The sequence below is a fragment of the Delphinus delphis genome, chromosome 20 (assembly GCF_949987515.2).
Source record: "Delphinus delphis chromosome 20, mDelDel1.2, whole genome shotgun sequence".
Lineage (NCBI taxonomy): Eukaryota > Metazoa > Chordata > Mammalia > Artiodactyla > Delphinidae > Delphinus > Delphinus delphis.
In genome coordinates this window covers 51,924,121-51,949,677 of record NC_082702.1, presented here as the reverse complement: position 1 = coordinate 51,949,677, position 25,557 = coordinate 51,924,121, and positions in this window count along the sequence as shown.

The following is a 25,557-nucleotide window of genomic DNA, read 5'->3' as shown; positions in this document are numbered from 1 at the left end:
CTAATTTGTGGAGACAAAGGAATCCTTTAAGCACCAACTACGTAGGATTCCTCTACAAAACCCTTGTCATTCCCTTATAGACTGACTCCTTTCTGGAATCTTGGGCCACCTGAAAGACTCAAAGCTGTGTAAATGCAACACACTAGTTGTTGGAAACAGAATAGCTTCTTGTCTTCTTACTGTTGGGTTGTGAGCATTTATAAACGTGGCCACCTGAAAGCAGATGGGGAGTGGAAACAAAAGTTGTAGGGTAGCAGTTGTGCCTTTTGGCTTCATGTAGGACTGAGCTCTTCTGTTCCAATGCCTTTTCTTTCTTTTAAAGAAATCTTTTAAAAAATCGAAGTATAGTTGCTGTACAATATTATATAAGTTTCAGGTATACAATATCGTGGTTCACAATTTTTAAAGGTTATGCCCCACTTAAAGTTATTATAAAATACTGGCTGTATTCCCTGTGTTGTACAATATAAGCTTGTAGCTTATTTTACACCTAATAGTTTGTATCTCTTCATTCACCACCCCTATGTTGCCCCTCCCCCCTTCCCTCTCTCCAGTGGTAACCACTGGTTTGTTCTCTATATCTGTGAGTCTGCTTCTTTTTTGTTATATTCACTAGTTTGTTGTATTCTTTAGAGTCCACATATAAGTTATATCATATAGTATTTTTCTTTCTCTGTCTGATTTATTTCACTTAACATAATGCCATCTAAGTCCATCCATGTTTCTACAATGGCATTATTTCATTCTCTTTTATGGCTGTGTAATATTCCCTTGTATATATGTGCCACATCTTCTTTATCCATTTACCTGTTGATGGACACATAGGTTGCTTCCATGTCTTGCCACGCCTTTTCTTGACTTTCTTCTCCATCTTGGCATTGACTTGTTTCCTTAGACACAGCAGATGTGCAACTTCATCCCCCTTACTATTGGAGAAGAGCCTGTGTAGGTGTGTTGGAGTTTCTTCCATTGGCCATTCTTTTGCATCCTCAAGGAGAATTACTTTGAGACCTTGGTCAAGGGGCATCATTCCTGAGGAGAGGAGTGATTATATGGTAACTTTGGTCCATCTCACAGGTTGCCTTCTCTAGGACTGTTTCCTTCTTCCTTTCCCTTGTCGTGTGGTTAACCATTCTCTTTTGTGTGCCTTCACTGTACTCCATGAGGTTTCTCTCCTGGCACCCAGCACCCCTGGCTGCATTAACTGTCTACTTTCCTGATCGCCTCACCCTGACACATACTTGATTTTGAGCTTCCTGAGAAGAGTGAAAATAGCATTAAGAAATATCATTATTACTGCCATCATCATCTCTAACATTTATAGATTACTGACTATGTACCAAAGCCTGTGTTAAGTACCTTGTATCATTTTCTCATTTAACTTTTACAATACTTTTACAGAAGAGTAAATTGAGGCTCAGGAAGGGTGAGTGACTTGCACAAATTGGTAAGTGGCAGAGACAGGATTGGAACCAAGATATATCTGAATTGGGGACCTGTGTTCTTCACCATGATGCTCTGCTTCCTCATGATTTATTCATTCTTGGATCTCCAGTCACTAGTGAAGGTCATAGCTCACTGTAGTCCTTGGCCAACTTTTATGAAACAGATGAATGAATGAGAGTGTGGAGAATTGAATGGAGCAGCCCAGGAAAATGACTCAACAGAAGCAGGGCTGCTCTTGGCCAAGTGTGGAAGGAGGCCAATATTTTCCTTGCCCTTATTAGGAGGGATGCCCCCTTCTTATATTCCACTGGGCTACCTTAGTCTTCCCATTTTCCTTTCTAGCCAGGCTTATTTTTATAAAGGGTGGGATCAGTTCATTGATGTGGTCAAGATGTGACCCTCCTTCCAGGAGCAATGGCATTGTAATGGGATATCAAATTTTAAAGGTGACCCTGAAAAAAAGAACTTGGCCTTAGACATCCCTGTTAGAAACAAGTTTATAGGGAAGTTTCGTGGGGTTTTATGACCTGCAAAGCTACTCAATTTAGATGTTAAACAGCCTAGTTCTTCCTAATTGTGCCTCACTTCAACTGCGTCCTCTTGACAGAAGGGTTGCCCAGGGGTTGGGCTGGGTATAAGCCCGCAAAAGAGTGAAAGATGAAAAAGTTCATTCAATCATTGGGAATTGCTAGCATACTAAAAATTGGATAAATTAACGTTCAACCAGATGTTTTGGTTCTGGCCAGCAAGACAAAGCCAATTTCTATATTTGAACTGCTTAGGAATCTTTTTCTTTCTTTCTTTTCTTTTTTTTTTTTTTTTTGCCGCACTGTGTAACTTGCGGGATCTTAGTTTCTCGACCAGGGATCGAACCTGCACCCTCGGCAGTGAAAGTGTGGAGTCCTAACCACTGGACCACCAGGGAATTCCCTCTTCAGGGATTTCTTGATAGATCGCTTCAGGGACAGCCAGGCTTCACTCAAGTCCATCACAGGAGTCCTAAGACACAGCCAACACCTCATCCACGTTGGTTTCTTTTGGCAATCTGAAGCTGTTGTGGTTTTTCATAGCACCCAGGAGATAAAAGAGCGAAATGACAAGTGCAAATCATGTTCAGTAGACCAGTGGTTGCCCACCTGAGTCATTTTGCCCCCGCAGAATATTTGGCAATGTTGCGGCATGGTTTTGGTTATTACAGTTGTGGAGAGGTGCTAGTGGTGTTCCATAGGACGCTGACATGATGCTTTAAAGAGAAACAAAACTCACTCAGAAATTAAATGAGGAGGGAAATTAAATATGGAGGGAAGTGAATTTATTGACCGTGTTTGTCTTGATATAACTTGATAGGATCATGAGTCAGTGTGGCAGAAAGAAAAAAAAATGCTGTTTAGTGAAAAAAAATGAGTGTCAAGTTTCCATCTGTTAGGGAAAGAACAGCATGAATGTTAGAGATGAATGGCTCTTTGATGGGTAAAATACTTCGATGGGGCTGTGTGTCTGAGAAAGGTGAGCCTCTGTCTTGCGTTTTTGCCAACTTCTAGGCAAAGCCGAGGTTCTTGAGGGTGAGAGCGCTCAACTGCTTCCACTAGAAAAGTAAGGATTTTGAGTGTTGATGGACAGCCCCAGAAAGAGGGTTTGAGGGACCCAGCACGTGAGAAGAGGGCCTCAGTAATATGGCAACAGGCAGCACCTTAGGGAAAATCATGGCAGTGAGAAATTCCCTGGTGGAGGAGGAAATTGGGGACCTACGAACAAAATGACACCATTTTAAATTGGGTGTTGAGTTTCTCTGGTTGTGAGGAAGTGATTTTGAAGAAACCTCTTTTGTTGTCCTTAAAAGCCTCAGGGAAAGTGAACCACACACAGTAGCCTTGGATAGTACTGTTTGGAGAGAGAGGGGAAGGAGCAAGATGAGTGGTAATCAGAAGAAGCAGAACAAAGATGTGACCAGTAGAAATGTGTTTTGTCCCATTCTCTCCTTCTTCCCATTCACACTCTCCCAGACACTAGAAAAGAAACAGGACTTCTCATGCTACTAAGATGGGGCCTTGAGCCATGTTGTTTGGATAATAAAAGAAAATGTGCCCTCAGCCAGCCAGACAGTACTGGGGGCATCTGGCTTACAGAACTAAGTGAATGAGAAGAATTGTCAAGCAATGGTACAAAGTGGGCCCCGGCTTTTCACGAGTCTCACTGGGCACGTGTGTCCTGCATAGGTATCTGTGGCTTTCTCAAGGTCACGTACAGCCTGAAGCTTTCCCAAGGGGCAGGAGTCTAATCCTTCTTGCCTGACCTGGCTACATGAAGGAGAGGAAGGGAGATGAGGTAGGAGATGGCTCTAAGGTGGTAGAGCCTGGGGTTGCATGGGCTGGAGCCCAGGCTTTTTGCTGGCATCACTTGCTTCAGAAGATGGATGAATTTTACGTCATCTTCTGAAGTGTGTCCCCCAAACATCTCTTAGTTTTGTTCCCCAAACATCGCAAAGGTCGTGTCTGCTATGTCTCCCTACAGTTCTGGGAGTTCCCAGCTGCCAGCTGGGAACAAGCACAAGAGGCCGTTGAAAAGGCTGTTTGCCAAAGGTGAAAAGTTGGAGGTGCCAAGGCATTGCTGCAGTCATTTTTCTTGCCCAATATTCATTCTCTTCCATTAGTCAGGAGTGCTAATAGTCAGAGTGTCCAAATGACAATAATTCACCTTTCCCCCAATCCTACCAAGACTGTTTAAATGCAGCTGTAGGAATTGTACCGTTTGTGTATTATTGCTGTGGTCTCAGTCCCATAGACTTTTCTTTCTCCTGGAGTTTTGCTCACTAAATCAGCCCTAACACACTTTCATCTTCTCTCTCTCTGTCTCTCGACTTTCTCCTAAATCTTGCCCCTAGATATTTGCTTGGTTGGTTCCTCATCATTGTTCGTGTCTTAGTTCAAATGTTACCTCTTTGGAGAGACCTTCATTGCCCCCCGCCAGCCAACCCTCCCCGTTTAGCGTGTTCCTCCCCTGCCTCTCTGCCATTCTGTAGTTTTGTTTGTTTTTGTTTGTTTGCTTGTTTGTTTGTTTAGTAGTGTTTATCACTAACTGCATTGGCTTGTTTAGCTGCTCCTTGGTTATTGCCTTTCTCCTTCTACTAGAATACAAGCTCAATGAAGACCAGGGTCTCATCTGACACGTTCACCATTGTATCTGCATTACCCACACTGTGCCCTGCATGTAGTAGTAGGTTCTCAATAAATATTCATTTAGTAAATGGAGAAATGAATGAATAAGTGAAACTACTCTTTTTAATGAATAACTTTATGGTCTTGTCCCAGATCTCATTCTCCTCAATGTCCCTGTTGGTTTTCCACCACATTCAGAATTACTTTTTATCTTTCCATGCATGGGAGGCCCTACCTAATCAAGGGCTGGGCTACTTACCTTTCTATCTCCTACCACTCTTTGCCTTTCTCCAGTCATGCTATCTTTTCTTTATTTGAACATGGTAAGCTTCTTCTTTTTGTTTTTCATGCATTTAACTTTTACTCATACAGGAAACACAGAGAGCAGTTACAAACCAAAAATAAAATGCTATTTGCATTTACTTATGTAGTTACCTTTACTGGAATTCTTTATTTCTTTCATATGGCTTTGGGTTACTGTCTAGTGTACTTTCATTTTAGTCTGAAGAAATCCCTTTAGCATTTCTTGTGGGGAAGATCTACTAGCGATGAACTCCTTCAGCTTTTCTTATCTGAGAATGTGCTAAGCTCATTCTTGATAGTCAAGAGCACAGGCTCAGGACTCAGCTGCATCTGGGTTGGAACCCCAGCTCTGCTTGTTGCTAGCTGTGTGATGCTGGGCAAATTCTTCCCTTTGTCTAACCCTCATTTCCCTCACTTATAAAGTGCAAGTAATGATAGCACCTACCTGATATGTGGTCACTACATGGGGCCGCATACTCAGAGAATTAATGAAGTCTCAGTGAATGTTAACTCTTGTGGTCACAGCATGGATTGGGTCAGGGTTGCAGACTTCAGCTGGCAAGGCTTTTTCAGGAACATGAAAAGTTGGTGATAGGTGTGTCTGAGTTCTCTAGTGGGAAGAGTGTGGAGCAAGGAGGTGGACGATCAAAGGTTGTGTGTTGCATCTACAGCGAGATGGAAAAGCCTCAGAGAGGAGGCATCAGAAAGGGTGGGAAGCAGATCAGGGCAGCTGTTTGGGAAGCTGGGAGAAGTGGGGTGGCTGCAGAAAATGAGGTCAGAGATATGAGATGGTGGTAGAGCCTGAAGGCCGTGGAGTATCATCCAGGACATCCTGGAATGTCATCCCCAGAGCTTGGGATGTCCTTTGTCCTTAAGTATTTAGGGTCATGGATCCTTAGTGGATTGAATAGTGTCCTCCCAAAATTCACGTCCACCTCAGAATGTGACTTCGTATGGAAATAAGAGTCCTTGCAGATGTAATTAAGGTAAGGATCAAGCCGAGGTCATGCTGGATTAGGGTGAGGCCTAAATCCAGCTAGTGTCTCTATAAGAGACAGAAAAGGACACATAGAGACGCAGGGAGGAAGGCCACGTGAAGACGGAGGCAGGGATTTGAATGATGTGACCACAAGCAAAGGAACACCAGGAGCCACCAGAAGCTGAAAGAGGCAAGGAAGGAACCTCCCCTAGAGCCTTTGGAGAGAATGTGGTCCTGGGAACATCTTGATTTTGGACTTCTGTCCTGCAAAACTCTGAGACAGCAATTTCTGTCATTTTAAGCCAGGAAGCTTTTAGTCATTTGTTATGACCGCTTTAGGAAACTAAACCAGTCTTTTAGAGAATTTGATAAAATCTATGGATCTTTTCTCCAGAAAAAGACACGTATGCACACACGTACAATTTTGCTTTCAGTTTAATGGATGTTCTGAAGCTCACCCATGGGGGCCAAGTTTAATGGGGCACCATTAACCCAATTGGGTATGAGTTTCAGAACAGTAATCACGGAAGCAATATTGAGATGAAAAGGAACTAAGGGAGATTTTAAATACTAAAGACTTATAGTGCAATCACTTCCCTTTTCACACTTTTGAAAAATACAGCATTATTTTCTTCTGGAAAATTTTAAATACAAAAGTAAATCCATAAGGTTGCTTATCATGTGTCCCAAAGCAGGATTTTTATTTTTTATTTTTATATTTTTGCGGTACACGGGCCTCTCACTGTTTTGGCCTCTCCCGTTGCGGAGCACAGGCTCCGGACATGCAGGCTCAGCGGCCATGGATTTTTATTAAACGAAAAGGAGCAATGATTTTAATTTCTGCAGTGTGCTCGAAAATGATGGTACTGTTGTGAAGAGGAAAAACACACAAGTGTAAATAGTGTTTTGTCTCAATTCACTGGAATTAGGTGGAGAGGTGAGGGAGATGTGAGTGGAGTAGTTGAATTTTCTGATTTCTGAGGCCAAAGGTGAGGCTGTGCTGAAAGTTCAATACCTGAGTCGAGGCAGGTGCCTGATGAAGTTGGAGGCCGTGACCAAGCAGCCCTGCCCAGAGGCAGGAGAGCGATGCTATCTTGGAGCCGTGGAGAAGGGGCAGCACACTGAGTGGTGCTCTCTCTTTGTATCCCCGCTCTATGGAAGTGACCACTCTGCCTTTCCAAATTTGGGTGAAGAGAAAGATAATACTTCTTGGAAGATTCTCTATATATTGGGGAAATAGCTTTACTCCACATGCTGGAATATATTTTCTAAATATGAATGGTGTGTTTTTACTGCCATTGTGTGATCATGGAGAGAGGAAGAGCAATAGGTTCAAATTCAAATTTTGCCTTGTCTGCATTGGGACAAGTCACATATCTAAGCCTCAGTTTCCCTATTACAATAAAACAAGTTATTGTTAGGTTAAATGAGGCAATATCTGCCTGGGGTACATTGTCTGTGGACTACTCAGTAGCCTTTCCCACCCATACATTTTTTATACTTTTTTATTTTTTTGCTAATAGCATCCCAAAATATTTCAGGATAATAGAACCCTGTCTCAGGGAATTCCCAGTCAGGACTTGGTGCTTTCACTGCCATGGCCCTGGTTCAATCCGTGATTGGGGAACTAAGATCCTTCAAGCCACATGGCACAGTCAAAAAAAAAAAAAAAAAAAAAAGGAACCCTATCTCAGCCCAGGGGCCTGTGACCTAGATCTGGATAAGCAGATGAAAGGGGCAGTTTCCCAAAGAAGGCCAAGCTTCCAAATAAAAAGTCTCACAGGGATAAAGTCTTTGTCCCTTCTTCTTCATTTTGCTTCAAACATTGGATGTGATGTCTGGGGCTGCAGCAGCCATCTTGTAACCACCAGGATATAGGCAGTCTGTGAATGATGGCAGAACAGAATGAGAAAGAGCCCAGATCTCTGACAGCATCACTGAGAAATTGAACCACAGGCAGCAACCACGAACTTTTAGGCTTTTTGTTAGAAAAGTTAAATAAATTCCTGTTTTCTGTTGCAGATGAATGGAATCCTAACTGTGAATCCTAAATGTGAAACAGTATGTTCTCATCCCAGTACTTGGCAATAGTGAGTGTCAATAAATGCCAAGAACTTTCCCTTCCCTCCTTTCTTCTGGTTTGGTTTAAGTTGTGCTTTTCCTGTGTCGTTTCCCAAGGACCCCATTTCTTTCTTTTGCACGTACCTTCATTACACGTTTAATTTTATTCAATAACATCGTATTTGACCGAATGCCACCTATCCACCAAACCTACCTTTCTTCAACATAGTTAAGAATCCAGGGGAAAAATAACAATTAGTGGTGATTGTGCAGAAAATTAGATGCGAAAAACTTCATTCTCTAAAGGTAGTATGAATCTAAAAGCAGAATCTAAGCAGAGAACCTCACATCTTACTTGTAGCTTATATATTTTTACTTTGGATTCAATTTTTATCAAAACTTGGCTAAATGGTTGGAAGCCTGCTCAAATCAAAAAAGTGATGATAGCATGGGAGGAGACCAAAAAAACTATAAAAAGAAAAGTATGAAGTCAGCATTGTAGTAGCTCGAAGTCATTTCATGTAGCTGCAGTCACCCTGTATGCTTGAAAATCCCCAGGGGGATTTCTGTATCACAGCATAGTGCAAAAGCTGACATACCTAATTATCCAGAGACATATAGAAAAGGTTAATCTGTGTTCCATATATTCTGCCCAAGGCACAGAAATGTTTTAGCTTCTTCTGAAAGATTTCCATTAAAAAAAATCTTTTGCTTGAAAACAGTAAGCTTCCCATATTTGACACATTTCACTTTAAATATTTGGATATACATGTTATCTTGTTGCCTAGACTTTTTACAGCTTTAGAGATTATCATCCTAAATCCTTAATTTATATCTCTGCTCACACTTCCTACAGAGATAAACCATGAGAGACAGGCAATAAAGTGCTATTGATTTGACTTACCTTTACATGTAGAAGCTGTTGGGTATCATAACTTCATTTAATCTTTCAGCTTTTGAGAGTTTGTGTCAGTCACACTTAGAGGAATTCAAGTGACACCAGTTATGGTTGGGTGGGTGATCTCAGGGTCTCAGGGGCCTTCAGAATGCCTTGTCTATGAGAGAAAAAGCACACTCTTCAGAGCCCCATGTTACAAAGTGTGAACTGGCTAGATAAGGGCTAGTGCTGCTGTCGTCTTGGCATGGAAGGAGGTGATGGGTTTTCGGTTTGGGTCTCAACCATTCGTGCCCTTCGGTTAAGGGGAAGAACATAGACCCTCCTTCACTCCATCATTAGAATAAGATGGTGAGAGAACAGAACAGGCAAAGCAGACACAGATACAGAACAAAATTCAGGTGAGAAAGCTGCAGCACCACTCAGTCTGGATAAAGACTTAGGGACCCCAGCATGGGAAATGTGGAGCCTCAAACGTGGGAAGAAGATCAGACCAGACCAGAGCAGAATATGTTTCTTCATTTGTCTTGGCTGTCCTGGTTAAGGGAATTCACACTTTGCTTTGGAAGGACAGTCAATTCAGGAACCCTGGATATACTTCCTAGTACCTTGTTTCTAGTGATGGGGGGATTAATGATGCTGTTCTCATGACAGACCTTGCCATCATTCATTCTCAAAACGTTGTCAACTTAAGAAAACACTAAGTTAAACAACGCTGGGTCTTGTTCATTTTAGATACCTGGACTGAGTGGACCCAAGGTTATGACTTCCAGAGTAGACAGAAATGAGGTGTACAATACTTAACGTCAAGCATTCTTCATCTAGATGTCCATGGATTTACATTCAAGAGAAATGACAAGTCACTGGAAATCCATACAAAATTCTGTGTCTCTCTGTATGTGTGCATTTTCAAGGTCAGGCAATCAATAGCCTTCCATATATTCTCAGAGATCTGTCACCCTAATGGGGTTTAAGCAACACAGCTTTTTAGAATACTCTCAAAAAATTTATTACTTTTCTAATACATAAATAATACATTGTTGAAGTTTTAGAAAATGCATATGAACGAAAGAAAAAAAATACACCCCAAATTACTTATTTAGCCATTCCTCCAGTTTTAGATATTAAAAAATTATGTATGGATATAAATATGTACACACAACTGAAATATACATATATACATATTATTTATACTATATATTCTTAGAATAAAATAATTGGATATAACTGAACTTTTTAATTAATTTTTATTGGAGTATAGTTGCTTTACAATGTTGTGTTAGTTTCTGCTGTACAGCAAAGTGAATCAGTTATACATATACATATATCCCTCTTTTTTGGATTTCCTTCCCATTTAGGTCACCACAGAGCATTGAGTAGAGTTCAACCAAATTTTTTTTTTGCTTGCGTTGGGTCTTTGTTGCTGCGTGCGGGGGCTACTTGTTGTTGCGGTGCACAGGCTTCTCTTTGATGTGGCTTCTCTTTTTGCCGAGCACTGGCTCTAGATGCGCGGGCTTCAGTAGTTCTGGCTCATGGGCTCAGTAGTTGTGGCACATGGGCTTAGTTGCTCCGCAACATGTGAGATCTTCCCGGACCCCGGATCGAACCCGTGCCCCCTGAGTTGGCAGGTGATTCCTAACCACTGTGCCACCAGGAAAGTCCCTAACCAAATATTTTTAAGTTGTGTTTTGCCTTTTTAAGTCATATATGTCTTTTCTTATAAATATACATTTACATAACCATCCTCAATGACTGTATGGAATTCCATTGTATAAATGTATCACAAATTTATTTAACCATTTAAGATTTTAAAAGATATTTCCCTATTATAAATGATAATGATATGTATCTATATTTTTGCCCATTTATCCAATTATTTTTAAGGATAAACTCCAGGAAGTAGACTTTCTGAGTCACTTTTTAAGTCTTCTAATATTTTGTCCAATTACTTTCCAAAAAATTTACACTCTTAAGAGCAGTGTAAGAGGGTGCTTCTGTCCCTATTCCTTTGCCAACATTGGGCATGATCATACATTTTATATTTCTTAATAAGATTGTTAAAAAAAGGAACCTCAATATTTATTAGCATTTATTTGGTGATAGTGAGGTTAAATATATTTTAACATTTTCTGTGGTTATTTATATCCTTTCTTTTAAGAATGAACTTTTTAAAAATATCCTTGGCCCCTTAAAACATTACTTTTTTAAAAAATACTTTATTTTCTTTTTTTCTTTCTTTTCTTTTCTTTTTTTTTTTTTTTTGGCTGCGTTGGGTCTTCGTTGTAGCGCGTGGGCTTCTCTCAGTTGTGGTGTGCAGGTTTTCTCTCTCTAGTTGTGGCGCGGGCTCCAAGCACATGGGCTCTGTAGTTTGCCGCACACGGGCTCTCTTGTTGAGGCACGGGTTCTCTTGTTGAGTCATGGGCTCAGTATTTGTGGCATATGGGCTTAGTTGCCCCATGGCATGTGGGATCTTAGTTCCCCAACCAGAGATGGAGCCCACGTCCCCTGCATTGGGAGGCAGATTCTTTACCACTGGATGATCAGGGAAGTCCCAACATTACTTTTTTCCACTGATAAGAACTTTTTCATATGAATCCTTTGACATATGTGTTGTACATAAATTTTCCCAGTGTGTTGTTGGCTGAATATTTTGTAGAATAGAAATTTTGACCTGTTATGTAGCCAAAGCTTTAAATTGTTTCATTTAAGTAATGTCCCTCCATGTTACATTTAAATAAACATAAGATTATATAAACATTCATCCATATTTTCCTCTAGAGACTTCATAGTTTCTTGTTTACATTTCATCTTTCTATTTCTATACCACCCAGATTTTCTTTAGGTTGTTCATGGTAACGAATGATCCCTAAATTTTAATGGCTTGTAATCATACATATTTATTTCTCACTCACTTTGCATATTGGCTGTAGGCTAGCTTTGCTACTGGTCTAGGTGTGCTTCGTTCTGGGACCGCACCTGAAGGAGCAGGCTCTATCTCCTGCCAGAGGGACAAAGAGCCATGGTGGAACCATGCAATGGCACATTGAACTTCTACTAGGATGTGGCGTATTCACTGACCAAATCAAGTCACGTGGCCAAGTCTATGCCATGGGACGTGGAAGTATAATCTCATAGGAAGAGCAGTCGACAATTCAGAACTAAGTATAACTTACCATATGTTTATTGGAGGGTGCTAGTGAGTTTATTATTTTTTATTTATTTATTTATTTTTCTAAGTACTTAACCAGTTGTTTCAATACCACTTATTAATAGTCTTATTTTCCATGCTGCTCTGTGATGCTACTCTTATCACATGCCACTTTCTTTTAGATCCTTCTTTTAGTTCCTGGACATTCTGTTGGGCTGTACAGTTAAAGTCACCTAAGGAAAGGTTCATTTTATTTCCCTTTATTTAATAAATGTCTTGAGTATCCTCTGTGTTTATTATTCTAGTTGAATTTTTGAAAACCTGTACCATTTATTTTCAAAAAAAGTCCTATTGAAATTATGGTTGGATTGCATTGTATGTTTGGATTAATTTGGAGGAGAACTAATTTGTTTGCAATACTAAGTCTTCTCATCCTTGAACAAAGTATGTTATTTTATTTGCCCAAACTATGTTTTACGTTTTCTTAGAGTTTTGTAGGTATGACAAAGTGTGTCTTAAACTTAATTTCAAGAAATTTTATAGTTTTTGATACTTTTATGAAATAATTCCCTCCCATGATATTTTATAAATGATTTTAACTAGTATATAGGAAAGATACTATCTTGGTTTATATTTATTTTCTAATAAAATTAGAACGCTGAACTCATTTACTTATTTAATAGTTTTTAGTTTATTCTCTTTGGTTTTTGAAACCAAATAGTTATATATATTTTTTTCTGAAATTTACATATTATTTCTTTTTCTAACTTACTGCACTGACCCAAAGTTCCAAGACAATACTGAATAATAGTGGTTATTTCAGGAATCATTTTCTTACTCCTGATTTTAGGAGAGGAAATCTTATTGATGTTTATGAACTGTTCTTCTAACTCTACTGTTAGGATTGTTTAGCCAGACATGTAGTTGGATTTTATCAAAGTGTTTTCTTTTTATACTTAAAGATCCTCACAGAGTTTTTATCTTTGGATCTATCACCATGGTGAATCAGATTGATGATTTCATATATTGATCTATCCTGTACGTCTGGAAATAATGCTCACTGGACATGGTGTGATATTCTTGTCTATATACTTTTATTTATTTTGTTATAATTTTTAAAATGACTTTTGCTTCCATATTTAATATTGTAATATCTTTAAATTTCCTTTTTAGGGTATTTTTGTTAGATTTTTTATGGTGTCAGAGTTATACTGATTTTAAAAAATTAATTAGAGGGTCTTCCTCTTTTTCTAAATTTCAGAACAGTTTGAAGAGTATAGATACTTTCATAAAAGAACCTCCCCTGTTGGACTTCCCTGGTGGCGCAGTGGTTGAGAGTCCCGTGTACTGCAAAAAAAAAAAAAAAAAGAACCTCACCTGTAATAGTCTCTGGTCCTAAAACATGTTGGGGAAAGCTTTTTTTAAAAAAATTTCTTACAGTCATTCATGTTTTTGACATTTGTACTTCTCAAGTCAATTTTAGTGATTTATAATTTCCAACACATTTTCCCACCTAGTTAAGATTTTAAGGTTAATTGTCATAGCATGCACAGCAAAGGAAACTATCAATAAACTGAAAAGGCCACCCACTGAATGGGAGAAGATCTTTGCAAACTCTGTGTCTCATAAAGGGTTAATATTAAAATATACAAAGATGTTATACAATTCAACATCAAAAAACAAACAACCCAATTATAAAATGGGCAGAGGACATGAGAAGACATTTTTTAAAAGAAGACATACAGATGGGCAACAGAAACATCAAAAGATGTCACCATCACTAATCATCAGGGAAATGCAAATCAAAGCCACAATGAATATCACCTCATACCTGTCAGAAAAGCTATTATCAAAAAGACAATAAATAACAAGATTTAGTGAGGATGCAGAGAAAAAGGAACTCTAGCACACGGTTCATGGGAATGTAATTTGGTGCAACCACTATGGAAAACAGTATGAAGATTCCTCAAAACATTAAAAACAGAATTATTATATGATCCAGCAATTTGACTGCTGGGTATTCTTCCAAAGAAAACAGAAACACTAGTTTGAAAAGATATAGGCCCCTCTATGTTCATTGCAGCAGTATTTACAATAGCCAAGATATAGAAGCAACCTAAGTCCATCAATAGATGTGGTATATATACACAATGGAATATTACTGAGCCATAAAAAGAATGAAATTCTGCCATTTGCAATAACATGGATGGACCTGGAGGGTATCACGCTCAGTGAAATAAGTCAGCCAGAGAAAGACAAGTACCATATGATTTCATTTATATGTGGAAGCTAAAAAGCAAAACAAATGAGCAAACATAACAGAACAGACTCATGGATACAGAGAACAAATATGTGCTTACCAAAGGGGAGGGAGTGGGGAAGAATGGGTGAAATAGGTGAAGGAGATTTAGAGGTACAAATTTTCAGTTAGAAAAAAAAAATGAGTCACGAGGCTGAAATGCACAGCATGGGGAATATAACCAATGATATTGTAATAGCTTTGTATGGTGACATATGGTAACTACACTTATCATGGTGATCATTTTATAATGTATAGAAATATTGAATCACTGTGTTGTGCACCTGGAACTAACAGCGATGTAGGTCAATTATACCCCAGTTAAAACAATATGTAGACACTGGGAGGAAATGAATCAAAATGATAATGATGGTTATCTCTGGGCGGTGGGGATTATGAGTGATTGCTAATTTTTACTTTATGCTCTTATGTATTTCTAATTGTCTTCAATGAAACTGTATTGCTTGTAAAATTAGAAAGAAAACAATAAATGTCATTAAAAGTGAAAAAAAATTTAATTGACATAGCATCTAAGGTATCTTGTACCATTTAAAATATTTCATCTGCTGTAAATTTAAAATAACTTGGAAACTTTGATTTACAAGATATCTTAGATGGGAACAAAGCCAGAGGAAAGTTGTCAACTCTGTCTGCCACCAACAGATGGCGATAGGAGTCACTTTATATTATTAATTTCGTTTTAAGAACAAATGGACTTTGAAAGTCTTCCAGGGGCAGGAGAGGAATAAAGACACAGACGTAGAGAATGGACTTGAGGACACGGGGAGGAGGAAGGGTAAGCTGGGATGAAGTGAGAGAGTGGTATGGACTTATATATACTACCAAATGTAAAATAGAGAGCTAGTGGGAAGCAGCCGCAGAGCACAGGGAGATCAGCTCGGGTGCTTTGTGACCACCTAGAGGGGTGGGATGCGGGGGTGGGGGTGGGATAGGGAGGGTGGAAGGGAGACACAAGAGCAAGGAGATATATGTGTATGTATAGCTGATTCACTTTGTTATACAGCAGAAATTAACACACCATTGTAAAGCAATTATACTCCAATAAAGATGTTTTAAAAAAAAAAGTCTTCCAGAACCTGATCTCTTCTGGAGACCTTTTTGCCATTCCTAACTTTATGTAATTGTGCCCTGTTTACTCCCTTTTTCCTCTGCTTCCCTCATTTCTTTCTTTCTCATTTCACTCCTCTCTCCCTCCCTCTTTCCCTTCCTTTCCTCCCTCCCTCCCTCCCTCCCTTCCTTCCTTCCTTTGCTTAGACTTGGAATGTGTTGTTCTTTTCAAAGAATCAGAGTTTAGATTAATTTTTTGACCGCCATTTATATCTTTAGCTCCTTGTTTTTAGATTCCGTACCTTTTCGCAGTTTTTTTGGAAGTTAAGCGCTTAGTTTATTTATTTATTTTCAATATTACTTAATAAAGAAAGCATTTAACTCCATAAATTCCACTACTGATTAACACCTTGACTCTATTTCATTAGTTTTTTTTCATTCCATTAGTTTTGATACAATCTATTTTCATTGTGATTAACTTCTAAATAAGCTGTCATTGCAATTTTGACATCTTCTCACACATAATTATGTAGGATAGTTTGTTTTACATTCCAAGAGGGGGAGACTTCAATATCTAACTCCCTATGGTTATGAAGTTGTATAGGGTAGCAAAATTGTCACAACATGAAATGTTCATTGATGAATTAAGCATTTATAAAATCGATCTTGTCTTAATGGTCCTTTCACCGGTAAGACCAGGATCTTTACCTGGCCATCTGGTTGATCATGGCCATTTAGTTGATTATTGGGTGTTTTCCTGACACAACAAAACAAACACATTATATTTGATCAAAAAGAGAGCCTGCAGAAGTTTTAAGGTTGAAGGTCATGTTGGAGAACTGCTGGAATCACCCAAATTTCTTTGACAAATGAGGATCTGGCAGAATGCAAGTGAAAGAAGAGGAAAATCACAAGATGATGGCGTATAGTGTCAGGGGAGAAACTTCTAAAGAGAAAAGCATTTAAAGGACCCTTGGGAAACTGATAAAAGCTTTGATTTTTTTTTCAGCAAAATTTTTCTTTCTATTATTCAAACATGAGGGGTGTTGTATCATGAGATCACAAATTTGTCAGAATATGCCAAAATCAATATTTTTTGTTCTTTAATTTCATTAAATATGTAATAAAATAAATTTACCTTGATAATTTTTTGTTTCATTTTTCAAGATAAAATTCCACTCCAACTTTTCTTCAGTGCTTCTTATGAAGTTTTGAACTTCCTTTTAAGGAGATTTACTTTGAAAGGATTAGTCTCAGGATCAATTATCCTCAAGGAATGTCTATTATTAAGAAATAATTGTACTGAATTTGTGCATTTTATTATTATATGTTTTATGTTTATAAATTTTCCATAATTTCCAGGAAAATGTACTCCCTCCTCACCTCATTTTAAAAGTTAAGCTTACTCATTTTATGAGTTAAATCCTTTATATTTTGTTTATTTTTTGTCTAGTTTATCTTCTAAAAACAATAATGGTATGTTGACATTTCACAAAATTACAGCGTTTGTGTCAGTTTTTCTTTGTATTTCTAAGAGGTTTTTTTTCTTTATATACTTAAATGAAATATTTGTAAGCAACAGAACCACTCAAGAAAGTTACACACTTATTTTAAATTTTAGTAGTAGCTAACATTAAATGTTTCATGCATTTTTTTGTTCCTAAAAGGCTGTGGGAATTGATTAAGTATTTGTTGAATATTGCACCCTATCTTCATTTTGAATTATATCCCTTGTTACCATAAAAGGTTCCCTTTTGGCACATTTAGTGTTTTTTCCCAGATTTCTTTTTCATCTAATATTCATTTTTCATTTATACCACATCTTCTTGTAGTCTTTTGTTTTTTAAACACGTTATATCACTTTTATTTTATATTTATATTTTGTGAAAAACGTACAGTTGACCCTTGAAAAATGTCTGTTTGAACTGCGGGGATCCTCTTAGAGGTGGATTTTTTTCAATAGTGAATCTATGGTACTACAGGATCCCTTGTTGGTTGAATCCAAGGATGCACTATCTCGGATGTGGAGGACTTGAGGATTCAGAGAAACGATGGATATAGAAGACCAACTCTAAGTCACACGGAGATTTTCCACTGTGTGCAGAAGGTGGGCACCCCTAGCCCCCACGTTGTTCAAGGGTCATCTGTAGTTTTTGGCTTAACACGTTTTTGTAGCCTAATTTAAGAGTCTTTGCCTCTCTTTTGGGCCTTTATCCCATTTACTTCTGTCATTATAGTAAATATTACCCCTGTCATCTTCACTCATGTTTCCTGTTTTTTATTCTTCCTTGCTATCTCTATTTTTTGTCTTATGCTCTATGGACTATATCGACTTTGCTTTTATATTTGTCTGTGTTTAGAGGCTAATGTAACATGTAAATTCTCGTAGAGGTTATCTTTAGTGTTTCAGATTTGTTCTGTGATTTTTTTTGTAATTGCAGGGTCAGGAGCAAAGGGGTATCTTTGGACTCCCCAACCCACCATCTCCCATTTGAGGCAAATATTTAATACAGTTTACTTCCCCCTTCTTCACAGGCTTTTAAGTACCTGATATTATTACATTGTTACTTTTACATTCACTTTCAGTTTTAAAAGTAGATTTAAAACAGTTACTTAGACCTCACTGTTTTGACAAATCTCAGTGTTTATTGCTGGTTTCTTTATGATAGTTCCATTCCTGAAGCTTTTTAAATTGGAATATATAATTAGGTAATTTTTAAAAAATAGATTTATTTTATTTACTTATTTATTGGCTGCATTGCATCTTCTGTGGCTGTGCATGGGATTTCTCTAGTTGCCGAGGGCTTCTCATTGCGGTGGCTTCTCTTGTTGCGGAGCACAGGCTCCAGGCACGCAGGCTTCAGTAGTTGTGGCACATGGGCTCAGTAGTTGTGGCGCACGGGCTTAGTTGCTCTGTGGCATGTGGGATCTTCCTGGACCAGGGCTGGAACCCGTGTCCCCTGCATTGGCAGGTGGATGCTTAACCACTGCACCACCAGGGAAGCCCTAGGTAATTTTTTTTTTTAAAAAAGGCATATTTTCTGAGTTCATGTTCATATGAGAATGTTATTGTGCTGTCTTTACATATAAATGACTACTTTCTTGGTATAAAATGCTTAACATTTAAAATTTCTGTAAAGTGGTAAGTCTTTAGTGCATCACTGTTTTCTTCCTTTACAGCTTCAGATCTTGCTTCTGTTCTGTTTTTCCTCTTCTTTAGTAGCACTTAAAAAAAATTATATCTTTGTTCTCCATCCTCCATCTTCCATGATTATCATATTTTCTCTCTTCATCTCAATCTCTTTGTCCTTTTATTCTAAATTCCGGGAGGTATTCTTAAGTTTGCTGTCCACATCACGTACTATCACTTATTGTCTGTAATGTTGATTTTAATTCTTCTACAACATTTTAAATTTCCTTGAAATCTTTTGTGTCACTCATTTCCCTTTTTATTTTTTTCTTTTGCCTATTCATCTTTATCTTTTCTTAGGATACTCTGATCATCATTTATAGAGCCTATTTTTTTGTTTTTTTGTCCTTTGAGAATCCCAACAGGAAAACTTTCAGTTTTCTTCTGAATTATGGAGTAGCTCATCTTCAGAGGCAAGTTCTTCCCTGGATCCCTCCTCTTTCCAGGTTTCTTGTTGTTTAGGTGTGCCTTTTCCTCAGATGAATTCACTACTTTCCCTCTTACTTTGTGATAAAGTAGAGTGAAATTACAGGCTTATGGACATCTATATGTTCAGGAAAATGTAATGTTTCACTCTTATCTTAATGAAAAGAAAAATATTCCTCCTCTTAGTGTATATTTTTAGATATGCTGTTAATTGAAATCAATATAATAAAGTTTTTCTCCAGAAAAAACCTTGTCTTTAATGGCCTCCTTCAGAGCCCTGCAGAGATAATTTCTGAAAGTGCTTTTATTGTATTTTGTTACAGAACTTTGCTTTAAAAAATAAACTTTATTTCTTAGAATAGTTTTATATTCACAAAAAAACTGCAGAGATAGTACAGAGAGTTCTTATATACTTCTCACCTAGTTTCCCCTATTATTAACACTTTACATTGGTATGGTACATTTATCACAATTAGCAACTAATGCTGATACATTACTATTAAGTAAAGGCCATACTTGATTTACATGACCTTAATTTTTACTAATACCATTTTTTTCTGTTCCAAGATCCCATCCAAGTTACCACATTACATTTAGTCATCATATCTCCTTAGACTCTTCTTGGTTGTGACAGTTTCTCAGACTTTCCTTGTTTTTGATGAGCTTTTGAGGAGTACTGGTTGGATATTTTGTAGAATGTCCCTCAGTTGGGATTTGCCTGATAACTTCCTCTTGATTAGAAGGGGGTCTTTGGTTTTTGAGAAGAAGACTACAGGAGTAGAGTGCCATTTTCGTCACATCATATCAAGGGTACATACTGTCAGCACAACTTATCACTATTTGACCTTGGTCTTGATCACCTGGCTGAGGTTGTGTTTGTCAGGTTTCTCCACTCTAAAATTAGTCTCCCCCACCCCTTTCCATACTGTGCTCTTTGGAAGGAATTCACTACATGCAGCTCACACCTAAGGAGTGGGGTGTTATGCTCCACCTCCTTGAGTGTGGAGTATTTACATAAATTATTTGGAATTCTTCTGCATAGGAAAATTTGTCTCTTCTAACTCATTTATTTATTTATTCAATCATTCATTTATATTAGTATTTGACTCATGAATATTTATTTTATACTTTGGATATGATCCAATACTACTAAATTAATTTTGTTACTCAAATTGTTCCAGCTTTGGCTATTGGAAGCTTTTTCAGTTGGCTTCTTTGACATACTCCCATCACTGTGGGTTTATTCATTCATTTTGAGTACTTCCTTATTTTCTGGTACTATAAGATATTCTAGGTTCATTTTGTGTATTTTCTGCCTTAGCCCTAGAATCAGCCATTTCTCTAAAAAGCCCTGGTTCTTTTTACAGGATGATGAATAATTCTAGCTACCTCCCATTACTTCTCTGTAAACTGCCACTACCAAACCTTGCTTTAACTTTTTAAAAAAATTTATTTTATTTAAGTATAGTTGATTTACAATGTTGTGTTAGTTTCTGGTGTACAGCAAAGTGATTCAGTTATACATACATATATGTTCTTTTTCGCATTCTTTTCTATTATGGTTTATTATAGGATATTGAATATAGTTCCCTGTGCTATACTGTAGGACCTTGTTGTTTATCCATTCTATATATAATAGTTTTAACCTTGCTTTACTTTTAAAATAACATTTCCTTCAACAAAATGTCCTGATTCTATAAATGTGTCTGTTTATGTGTATGTATATTGTATGATCATTATGGAACATTTAAAAATTCAACAATGTCTATGGAGAAAACCCAAATATCCTTCTATATTCAATCACTGTTAACATTTTACCACACACACATTGTTACACATTTACACACACACGCACACAGTTTTATGAATAAAACTGTAATCATACCAGATATACTATTTTGTGATCTGCCTTTCCACTCAACAATGTATAATGAACTTTTCCCCATGTTCGTAACTATTCTTGAAGGTCATTATTTTAATTACCTGAAGAATATTAACCTTTTAGACACGTACATTTTAATCATTTTTGGTATTATAAATGACTATAATAAATACTCTTAAACATATCATTATACAAATACCTAATTTTTTATTTAGAATAATTTGTGGAAGTTCAATTACTTCGGATATGACCATTGTAAGGAGAATGATAAACAATTTCAAATTTCCTTCCAGAAAAGATAGCAACAATTTAGCTTCCTACCAACATTGTACATAAGCTGTTTTCTCTACATTCTTAGCAATACCAAGTATTGGACTAATTTTTAAAAATCATTAACTGATAATTAAAATGACATCTTGCTGTTCTTTTACATTGAATTTCTTTTATAACAAGTGTGTTTGAATAGTCTTTTCCGAAGTTACTTGCCCATTCATATTTCTTCATTTCTATATTGCCTATTAATTCCCTTGCCTTGCCCATTTTTTTGAGTTAGGTATTTTTATTTTTATTTCAAAATAACATTTTAATATAAAAATCTTTCAAAAACAAAGAAAAATACAAAGAAAAATAATTACCCATGATCTCATCACCCATTCTAAGTTTATTGCTATTATTTCCATTTTGATGTGTCTATTTACACACCAGAAATCAATATTTTACATTTTATAAATGGTTAATTAGAAAAATGGTACTGGACTCCTTGTTTTGTAGCCGCTTATTAATCACTTAATGTTATATCATTAATATTTCCTTAGTCAACACACAATGGTCTTTTTCTACTTAAAAGAAAAGACCTCTTGAGAATTAGTTTCTATCCATCTATGTGCCTTTTCTGTGGCCATCCTTCGTCAGGAAGTCTGACTCCACTCAACAGGCTGATAAGGACCCAAACCTGGACCATCTCTTAAATCGATGACACCATTCTCTGTGTCACAAGGATTTCTATAGGATTAGCATTCACTGACTTCCTGGAATCATGAGCCACTCTGTTCCCTCGAGCTGCTTCTGCTGCTACCCTGCTGCCTTGGGGGCACGGCATAAGGACGGATGGCTACTCTCTGCTTTATCAGTACATTCCAATCATACATACAGGCTTGACTCTGAATTCCCCATAGCATAACTAAGATAGTGCTGCAACATTTCACAAAACTGAAGACTTTGAGATAAGAGACATTGAACACAGAGAAAGTTAAGATTAATTATTGGGCTATTCTCAAAGACCACAGATCCGAGTTCCTCCACCTGAGTCCCCATCTGGCACTGCCAAGGCCACTTCCTAAACTGGGTAATTCTGGTTAAGGTCCATCTCATTCTCATTTTCTCCAATGGTTCCTCTACTGGCTTTCTTTTTCATGGAGCCTCAGGTTCCCTCCCACTGCAGGTACCCATATATCATCTCCAGATTAGTTTTCTGCCATAATGATTGACAGTTGCAGTGGCTGCTCCTCTCAGAAATAAAAATAAACCTAGCGCCCTCCCCACAGGGGTGAGGCTTGCTTTTGGGCACCCTTGCTCCCGACAGCTTGTAACGATCACTACGTTTTCTGGAGTCAAGTTTCAAAAAATTGAAATCCTGCTATAGGCTAGCAAAAATTCAAAAAAGATACAGGCATAAAGCGAATCATTGTGGTACCATTTGTAACTGCGAAAGGCTGTCCGTCAATAATGGGCTGACTGAATAAACTATGATACTGCCACATCATGGAGTATTATGCAGCTGTAAGAATAGTAATTCTAAATAATGCTAAAGAATGACCTACAAGATATGATGTTTAGTGAGAAAAGCAAGGTAGAGAAAAGTGTGCATAGTATACTAACACTTATCTAAGAAATGGGGTATATGAATGTATATGCATTTTTAATTATTTTAAAAAATTCATTAATAAACCATGAAATAAAATGGTTGCCTACAAAGGGAGGGAGGGAACAGACTGGAGGGAACATGGTAGAAGCTAGACTTCCCTAAATATACTTTGTTTACAGATTTAATTTTGGAATGATGTAAATATTTATACAATTAAAAAATTAAATAAAAAATAAAAATGTAATCTCTAAACATCAAAATCAAAATGAAAACAAATGACTCTACATGTGTTAGTGAGCTGGTGGCTTAACCAAGCATGGAGAAGTTATTCAAGGGACTATAAGACAAAGGAATGTGACTGGACATCCCTTGTGGGATATACCCTAAGGACCAAAAGAACTACAAAAAATTTCTCTCCTTGTTCATTGAAAAGGTCTAGAAACAATGACCAACCCATAGCTACAAGTTGATGTTCACTTTATGGCATCTTGATGACGTTTCTCAGTGAAAAGAACCAGGGACCATTGGTGAAATGGTAGATTCCAGATCTAGTGCAGGAAGTGGTTATTATACCTGAGTATGTTTTCATACCGGAAAGTGAGGGTTGCATTCAAAGATTCAAGAACCAACTGCAAAAACAGGAACAATTTGATCAATAAGAAGAGAAACAATGACAGTGGGGTGAGATATATTAAATATGCTAAAATTCATGAGTTCATCATGACACTAAAACAAATACCGTATGATCTTTTGGAGGATGTTGGAGAACCAACTCATAATTTGGAAAACATAAATAAAGGAAAAAATGAAGAATTTAGCCAGCCTTTCCTGTACAGATATGCCTTAGGGCAACCAAAGAGTTGATCAGGGAAGATTTCATAGAAGTATCCAGCTGATAAATAAGGAAGGAGTGATAAATGACCACATTTTGCAACACCTAATGAAATGGATCTAGGCAGAGATCACCAGTGGCTGCTAAAATTACAAAAAGAAAGACAAGCAGACACTATGTGCCTTCTGGTGGGAGTGTACAACACCGGCTATGAAGTATTCTTGCCCCCCCAAACAAACCCAAATCTACATCTAGCTACCAGCGTGTAGGAGATACTAGGTACAGAAGCACATGCTAAATGACACTGCTGACAAATGCTCTAGTTCTTCCAACAAATAAATTGCAAGATAAAAAGGCAGGGGTCATGATCTATACAAACCAACTGTGAAAAAGTATTTATGAGACAACTGGGGAAATTTGAACATCAACTGAATATTTGATGATATCAAAGAATTAGTGTTAATCTAGGTGTGATGGTGGTGTTGTAGTTACATGCTACCTGTCCTTCTATATAGAGATACTGACACACTTTCAGATGAAGTGATGTAATTTCTTAGACTTGCTTATAAATAATCTAGCATGTGGGGTGAGGGAATGGGACAGTAGAGAAGAAATAAGAATGGGCCTAGGGCTGGTGTTTTTTGTATCTAGTAATGGGTATGTATATGCAGGCTTACTGCATTATTCTCTCTACTTTTGCATTGGTTTGGAATTTTTCATGTAAAAAAAAAAGATTAAAAAACAAGAAGAAGGCCTTCCCTGGTGGCGCAGTGGTTAAGAATCTGCCTGCTAATGCAGGGGACACGGGTTCGAGCGCTGGTCTGGGAAGATCCCCCATGCCACGGAGCAACAAAGCCCGTGCGCCACAACTACTGAGCCTGTGCTCTGGAGCCCGCATGCCACAACTACTGAAGCCTGCGCACCTAAAGGCCGTGCTCTGCAACAAGAGAAGCCACCGCAGTCAGAAGCCTGCGCACAGCAACGAAGAGTAGCCCCGCTCGCTGCAACTAGAGAAAGCCCCGCGCAGCACGAAGACCCAATGCAGCCAAAAATAAATAAATAAATAAATAAATAAATAAATAAATAAATGTATAAAAAAAAGAAGGAGAATAAGAGGAGGAGAGGAAAAGAGGGAGAAATACCCCTGTAGGTCTTCTTCAGTACTAAATTTCTGTCCCCTTAGGGTTCCTCAGAAGCTTGTGGTGAAGAAAGAGGCTCTCAGGTCTGTGTAAGGGCCTCTGAGCATTTATTTCTGGGCTCCTCTTGGGGTCTTTGTGATTGAGAACATACACACTCACCTCCTATAATGTAGGAACCATGCCGTCTAAGTCTATTTAGAAAAGAAACATTTCATATAATATTCCAAGATGCAACTTTACCCACAACAGAGATAGCCTTTACATAATTCTGTAGAATTGCAATTCTCAAAGAGTGTTCCAGGTCCCTCAGGATCCCTGAAATCATTTCGGGGATTCATACGGTCAAAACTATTTCCGTAATAATACCAAGATATTTTTGCCTTTTTCACTCTCATTCTCTCACTAGTGTATGGAGTACTTTTCTAGAAGTTTCATGATTCTAGACAACTGTATTCCTCTGGTGGCTAACAGGAGTGTGTGCTTGTGTGTTATTTTTGTGTGTGAACTCTGTTTTAAAATTTTTTCAACTTAATATCCAATACAGTGAATAACAGTAGACACTTGTAAACACAAGCTCTTTGGCGTTCCCAGTCTTGCTGAAGAGTGTCAATGGGTCTTGAGAGCAAAGTTGAGATCCTCTGATAGAGTTTAGTCACTTGAAGCTACACTGATAGACATATCTGCTTCACAGTCATGTCACTGATATACTATGTACAAAAAACATTGCATTTTGATCTTCTTACACAAAGGAGTGTTGGGCCAATAAATCTAAGTCCACGTTCCTTCTTCTTACAACACACACACACACGCACACGCACACGCACACGCACACACACAGACACACAACTAAAAAACTGATACTTTTTGCTT